Source organism: Vespa velutina, chromosome 21 (genome assembly GCF_912470025.1).
Source record: "Vespa velutina chromosome 21, iVesVel2.1, whole genome shotgun sequence".
Classification (NCBI taxonomy): domain Eukaryota; kingdom Metazoa; phylum Arthropoda; class Insecta; order Hymenoptera; family Vespidae; genus Vespa; species Vespa velutina.
The window spans coordinates 1,733,691-1,741,190 of record NC_062208.1 but is presented as its reverse complement, the minus strand read 5'-3'; positions in this window follow the sequence as shown (position 1 = coordinate 1,741,190).

Below are 7,500 nucleotides of genomic sequence, written 5' to 3'. Positions count from 1 at the left end.
CAATGTCCTGAGTAGGACACACGTTGTATTCCTTCGACTGGTCCAAGGGAATGTTATCGCGCTGTATCGTCCCGCGGTTTTCATTACCATTCCGTACTCCGGAACGCTCGCGGATGGTTCGTTCGCGGTGGTTCGTTCTGAAAAAAGTCGATTTGATTTATTGCTGATTGGATGTGGGCCTCCGACATCCTGTAACGTATCGCAAGCCATATTCTTTCTCTCTCTCTCTCTCTCTATCTCGAAAAAGGAAGAAGGAAGAAGAGGAGAAGGAGGAGGAGAAGGAGAAGGAGCAAGAGGAGGAGGAGGAGGAAAAGGAGCAAGAGGAGGAAGAGGAGGAAGGAGAAGGTTAAATAACTTGCTTGATAATTTTGGTAGATGTCGAATCGTATGTTCCCAGAAAAAAAGAGATTAATTATTTTTAATTCAATATGTAATTTATAATCTCAAAAAAATTCCTTTGCCATTACACTGTTCTACTTTAAATGCCAAAAATGCAAATATGAGAATTCTCGTGGATTGATCACAAGATTTAGAATAGGAAACACGAAAATTCTTGTGATCCGTCCGCAATGTCTTAAATAATTATATATATACATAAAATAGTATAATAGTATAATAGTAAAATAGTATAATATATATATATATATAATAGTAAATAGTATAATATATATATATACATTTTTTTTTTGAATAAAATTTAATGAATAAAATTATTATATATTAAGTTATAACATAGGAAGAAATATTATTTAAATATTTTGATAATTCATAGGAAAATGATTTGATCGTAATGATCAAAAGAAATGATAAATTATTCAAAAATCATAGAGAGATTTATATTTATCTATTATTAAGGGATAAATCATTGATCAAAAATTGGATCCGTAAAGAAAGTAGTAGATATGCATCGATAAAGTCAGCTTTGCCAGGTGATGGTTCGTCGTTTTCTTCCAACATACCTGATCGATGGCCCCTGCCAAGAGTTTAGCGCTTACCGAAGTGCCGAGATAATTCTACTCTCGATCCTGTCCTTCGTTATTAACGTTCCCGAACGGATACGCGTTTCAAGATAATATCTTTCGTTCGATCGAGTAATAATTTATCGCGTTCGCTTTCGTGAGGAAAAAAAGATCTACTTATATCCTATCGATTAACCTATCCATTAATGATCCAAGCACGATTTCAATTAGGTAGGAAAAAAGAAATTTCAGAAAAAAAAAAAAAACAAAAAGAAAAAAGAAAAGAAAAAGAAAACAAAAAAAAAGAGTATGAATAAATAAATGAAACGAAATGAAATCAAATAATAATAAAATTGAACGTTTAATATCTCTTTAAGTATAAGTGGGTGGGGGGGGGGGGGGGCGGGCGGGAGGAAAGGTCCATTTTACGCTATTGTTAGATATTTTTATTTTTTATTTTTTTTTACTCTTTTCTCTTTTTTTCTTTTTTTTCTTTTTTTTTTTTGCGTGTGCCAATCGACTTGTCTCACTTACAAAAAGCAATGATCTCTTGATAACAATCGATTTTCTTCGAGTCGATTATAATTGTAATAAAATTTATTTATTATAATTGTAATAAAATTTTTTACTAATAATTGTAGGAAAAAATTTATACTGATATCAAAAGATATTCCTTGTGAATTAATGAAAAATATAAATTTTTATCTTAATTTCTAACAAGAATTAACTTTAATTATTTTTTTTTCTTTGTTTGTTTTTTCTTTTTTTTCACGAAATGAACTTACCTCACTTTCAAAATCAACAGCTCGTATACACATACATATATTATGTATATATATATATATATGTATGTGTGTTTATATGTATATATGTGTTAATTTAGCATATAAAACAGGATACGATTTAATATTCAAGCATATAAAATTTATCATGAATGAACTCTTTTATTATTATAATCAATACAATAGACTTTTGGGGGATCATTTTCATAAGTATAAAGGTGAATTATTTAACGTCTGCCATAAGTTCTCTCCCTTATTTAAGTATATACTCTTTGCATTTCAAGTTTTTTTTATCTACCCCGTAAATCTTACGTAAAAATTATAAATATAGTGCGGGGAAGTTAACGAACGTTAATACATTCTTATTATATTTATCGACGATCTATATTAACCCTTATCACTTCGTAGATATTATAATAATTTAGTATTAAACATAACTACGATGAAATATTTTCGATAAATTTTCTACGTCCTATGTATATCATTTTTATAATTGTTATGTTTTAATACATAGATATACCTGTATGTATGTAAACGTATATGTATACACAATGTGACCTAAGCTTTAAGTGTGTATATACGTGCACGTGTATATACACGCAAATACTTAGGTTACATTGGGTATACGATGAATCATAAATAATTGTAAACAGTCGTTCGTTGTTAACATTGAAGATAACGTTTAAGGAAAGAAAGGTCAAAGTTTTGATTCATTTCAGTACGAACTCTCGTCTTGTTAGGACGCACATAATATATCGTCTATGAAAAGTTAAATCGAATGTTCTCTCGGTTAAGTTTATAATTTTATAATATAAGAAGAAGGAAACAAAAAAAAAAGAAAAAGAAAAATGAAGAGAAAAATTAGTTTAAAAATTACTTTATCTCGAATTAAAAATTAATTCAATTTGATCATTTAAAACGATCTAATAAAGTTTTTGATTTATCGTTTGTAACGCGCGCGCGCGTGTGTGTGTGTGTGTGCGCGTGTGTGTCTTTTTCTTACGTATCATGTTAACGTTAATAACAACGAATATTTTTATTTGCAAATGAATCAAGAAAAAAAAGAAAAAGGAATAAAAATAGTTATGGAAAAAGAAATGAGTATAGAAGAAGAAAGGAAACAAGGGAATAATAATAAAATCATAAGGACAATGTAATAATACATACAATATGTATATCGTAAATCGACGAATTATATCACAAATATACATAATATATTTTCGATATATAGAATGATATAGGTAACAGTGATAAAAAAAAAGAAACAAAAAAAAAAAAATCGATGATTTTAAAACGGCCATCATAATAAAAATTCATATTTAGAATTCTTTTGGAATATCCGTAAACAAATATTTTAATAAATCCCGATCGAGTGATCGAGATTGTCAAGTATCAAGATATATATATATATATATATATATATATATATATATATAAAGAAAAGTTATTATAAATATAATTATAAATATAAATAAATAAATATGTATAAATAATAATTATAAATATAAAGAAAGTAATCGCTTGAATTAAAATAAAATAAAAAATATGTTGATAGAGAAAAGTTAACGAAGTTAATGCGAAGTTAACGATATTTGACGATAACCTTTGGCGTTAACGAGTAATGACACGAGAGAGGAAGGGTTTGGAAAAAGGGGCTTAAGTACGCTTTTGATTAAGTTCTTCATTTAATTCTTTCGAACGGGAGAGAGAGAGAGAGAGAGAGAGAGAGAGAGAGAGAGAGAAAGAGAGAGAGTAGGAAGGGAGAGCTAAAAAGAGAGAGAGAGAGAGAGAGAAATCGGAAAGGTCCCCCTCCCACAACCCCATCAAACTCCTCACCCAAACCCCTCATCCCCCGTTCCCATTTACCGTTCCCTCACCTCTTACCGTACCCCACTCCCCCTGAACTCCCGAACTCCTTCCGTCACTAACTCTTACATTTGTCACTCTGTTAATCCCTATTAGATCGGGCCGGATTTGAAAGCCGTACCTACCCCCCCGGAGGCTATGTGCTCTTGCGTGGCAAAGAGTAAGCTCGTTTGAAAAGTGAGCACGCCCCGCAGGGTCGTGTCGAACACTGCAACCAAGAGAAAGAGAGAGAGAGAGAGAGAGAGAGAGAGAGAAAGAGAGAGAAAGATAGACAGAAAGAGAGCAGCGAGAGCGTGGTTAGGGGAAAAGAGAAAAAAGAGAGAGAGAGAGAGAGAGAGAGAGGAAAGAAAAGAAGAGAAAAGAAAAGAGAGTAAAAAAAAAAAGAAAGATAGGGAGAGAGAGAGAGAGAAAGAGAGAGAGAAGAAGAAGATGAGGCTAACCCTCAGGCCTTACTTTTCAGTTCTCTCGTCGAGCACGATCGAAGATCGATAGCTCTTTTGTATAACGCGCGAAAATTTACCTTACAGATTCCCGCGATTACCCCTTTTCTTTAACCCCGAACGATTTCACTTTTCTGTCGTTCGTTGCTTTGCTCTTTTTCTATTCTCCCTCTATCTATCTCTCTCTCTCTCTCTCTCTCTCTCTCTCTCTCTCTCTCTCTCTCTGTTTCGTTTTTTTTTTTTTTTTTTTTTTTTATTCAGGAGAAGGAGTGGAAAGAGATTGGGAGGTTTCTCTTCTCTTCTTTATTTTTCTTTCGTTTTTCTTTTTCTTCTTTTCTTTTTTCTTTTTCGTTTTCGTTTTCTATTTTTTGTCTTTTTTTTTTTTTTTTTTTTTTCTTGTTCCTTTTTTTTTGTCTTTTTTTTTCTTATCTCATCGACTCGATTAGGGAAGACGGGAAAAGGAGGAAAGGAGGAATAAAGGGGGAATGTTTCGATTTGATCGATCGATCTATCGATCGATCGATCGATCGGTTCTTCTCAACTTAAAAGGTTTAGTTACGAATTTAGTTAAGAACTAGCGTCGAACTGACATTCCTCTTTTTCTTTTCCTCCTTTCTCTTTCTCCCTCTCTCTTTTTTTTCTCTTCTTTTTTTTTCTTTTTCTTTTTTCTTTTTTTTTTTTTTTTTTTTTTTTTCTACATGATCGATTAAATAATAAATCGACGAAACGGTGAAATATTTATTAATGAAAAGTCGATGAAAAAAAATTCATATGTTATAAATTATTGAGACATCGTAACATTGTATATAAGTATTTCATTGATCGATCGATCGATCGATTGTTTATTGTTCGCTTAATAATCGATCGTAGTAATGAAATATTTAACGATTGATTGAGATACGTATCGGACAAGTTCACGACGAATTTTTATTGGTAGAATTAAAATCAAAAAGAAAAAGAAAAAGAAAAAGAAAAGAATAAGTAAATAAATAAATAAATAAATAAATTTCTTCGAGTTTTCGTCGAGTAACCATTACGACGTAATTTTAGCTTGACTAAATTGAACGGATAAAAAGAAAACTGAGAGAAAAGAAAAAAGACGAAGTAAAAGAAGAAAAAGGGGAAAGAAAGAAAGAAAGATAGAAAGAAAGAAGGAGAAAATGAATAAAAGAAGGGAAAAGAAAAATAATAGTAAAATGAGTAGAGACGACGAAGGAATGGAATAAAATAAATAGATGAAATAAAAAAGAAAAAAAAAAAAAAAAAAAAAAAAAAAAGAAAAAAAAAAAGAGAAAAAAAAAAAGAAAAAAGAGAGAAAAAGGAAAAGAAAAAAATAAATAAAAAATGGAATGAAAAAGAAAAAACAAAGAAAAAAAAGATAGGGTTTCGTTCAACGATATTCAAAGGTATGTATACTCGGAGAAAGATTGCCTCGGGGAGTAATGTCGTCGATCCATCGGAAAGCACACATCGACGTGCCCAGGATCGTGTTCTTCGGCTTGTCCGTGCGAAACAGACAAGCTGCAGGCGGACCAGCGACACGTCCTAATACCCATCGTGAGTTACTAATCCTTTAAACGGATTACCAATTAAACGTGTCGCCTCGTACCGTAGTCTCAGACGAAGGAGATGGTGTCAAGAGGGAGTAACGGTGGGATAGGGGGTGTTGGTAGAGGTGGTGGATAGGGAGAAGGTAGAAAGGGAAGAGGTGGGGAAGGCGAAGGGGGAAGGGAGGGGGTTTGGTAGGTCCAGCCAAGTTTGGTCGTTGGGTATACAGTAAGCAGTATGGGTGGACTGAGGTGGGTGGTGATGGCAATGGCAATGGTGGTGACGGTGGTAATGGTGATGGTGATGTAGGTGATGGTGTTGGTAGGGTTTTGTCCTCGGCGCCAACCATCCTGTGAGATCGTAGCCCTGTAACGGGTGTTACGTTTCAAATCTCAAGCGGGCAGACCCGCTTAAGGGCATGTACACAGCTGCCAAGTGGAAGGGCATTTGCTGTCAACGTCAGGAAACTCGACGGTGGCCCACCTCGTTGTCTCGAGTGTCGTCGTTTCACGACGATTTTTCTCTTTTTACTTCTTCTTCTTCTTCTTCTTCTTCCTTTTTCTTTTTTTCTTTTTTTCTTTCCCTCCCCCCCCCCGCCCCCCGTCCCTTTCTTTTCTCGTTCTTTTCTCGTTCTTTTCTCCATCGTTTCGCTTTGAAAAAGCTATTTAATTTTTTTCTTCACGAAACGCAAGGACAATTTTATTTTATTCTCATGAAGAGATCTTTTTTTTTTTCCTTCCTTTTTTTCCGATACATTTATTTCTTTGCGATTATTAAAGCTCAATTGTACGATTAGCACGTTCGAATTATTACGAATGATATATTTTAATAATCTAATTACGATTAGAATCATTGATATATTCGTTCGATAATAATATGGATTATCTTTTCCTTCCTTCTCCCCCCCCCCTCCACCTATCACCTGTGAATTAATTTTTTATTATTTCCCATCGCACCTTCTTTTCCCTCGTCACGAAGATTCGGACTTTATTGCATTGAAATTAATTATTAGAATTGAATAATACGATTTGATCGTTCGATTCGAATGCTATTTGTAAGAATAGAAAAATGATTTTCTAATGTCGATTAGTAATCGTTAATATACTTTTGGATTGAATAATTGTTTCTATGTCATTCGATGATATAATTTTTACCACAGATAAAATTTTTCATAATATCGACGTAAATAAATAAATAAATAAATAAATAAATAAATATATATATATATGTGTATGTGTGTGTGTGTGTATAAAAGGGCATAATATTTTAAATGAAAAGAAAGATGATTTTCTAAAAACGATAATAACGATTAGAATCTTTCAAATTCACACATGAATACTCACATTTTCCTATACATATAAATATATCTATATCTATATCTATATATATATATATATATACATATATATCCGATTATATAGTTCCCGTAGATTCTACGAGGAAACGAATCGTGAAATACTGTTATGTGTATCAGAGCGATCCCGTGAGATCATGGGATTAAGTCTCGAACGAAGGGTCTCTCGTCCTTTCGAATCGTTCGTAACAGCAAGGACGAAACGTGTAGAGGACAGATCGACAGTACTCGCTTAGAGAATCGTCGAGGGACGTACCGAGAAATAACGTTTGGTCTAACAAGAGTAAGAGAGATAGAGATACAAAGAGAAAGAGAGAAAGAGAGAGAGAGAGAGAGAGACAAAGACAGATAGATAGAAAGTGTAAAGAGTAAGAGTGAGAGAATGAGAGAATGACATAGAGAGAAACGCCGTCAACCTTTATGCAAGAAGCTAATCCTACTGCTAGTTCTCTCCCTCTCTTACCGCAAAGTGAGAATGCCAAACTCGAAAAGTTGAATGGGTAAGTTACGACATGGACATAGAAAATGTATGTCAATCACTTTTCCATCGG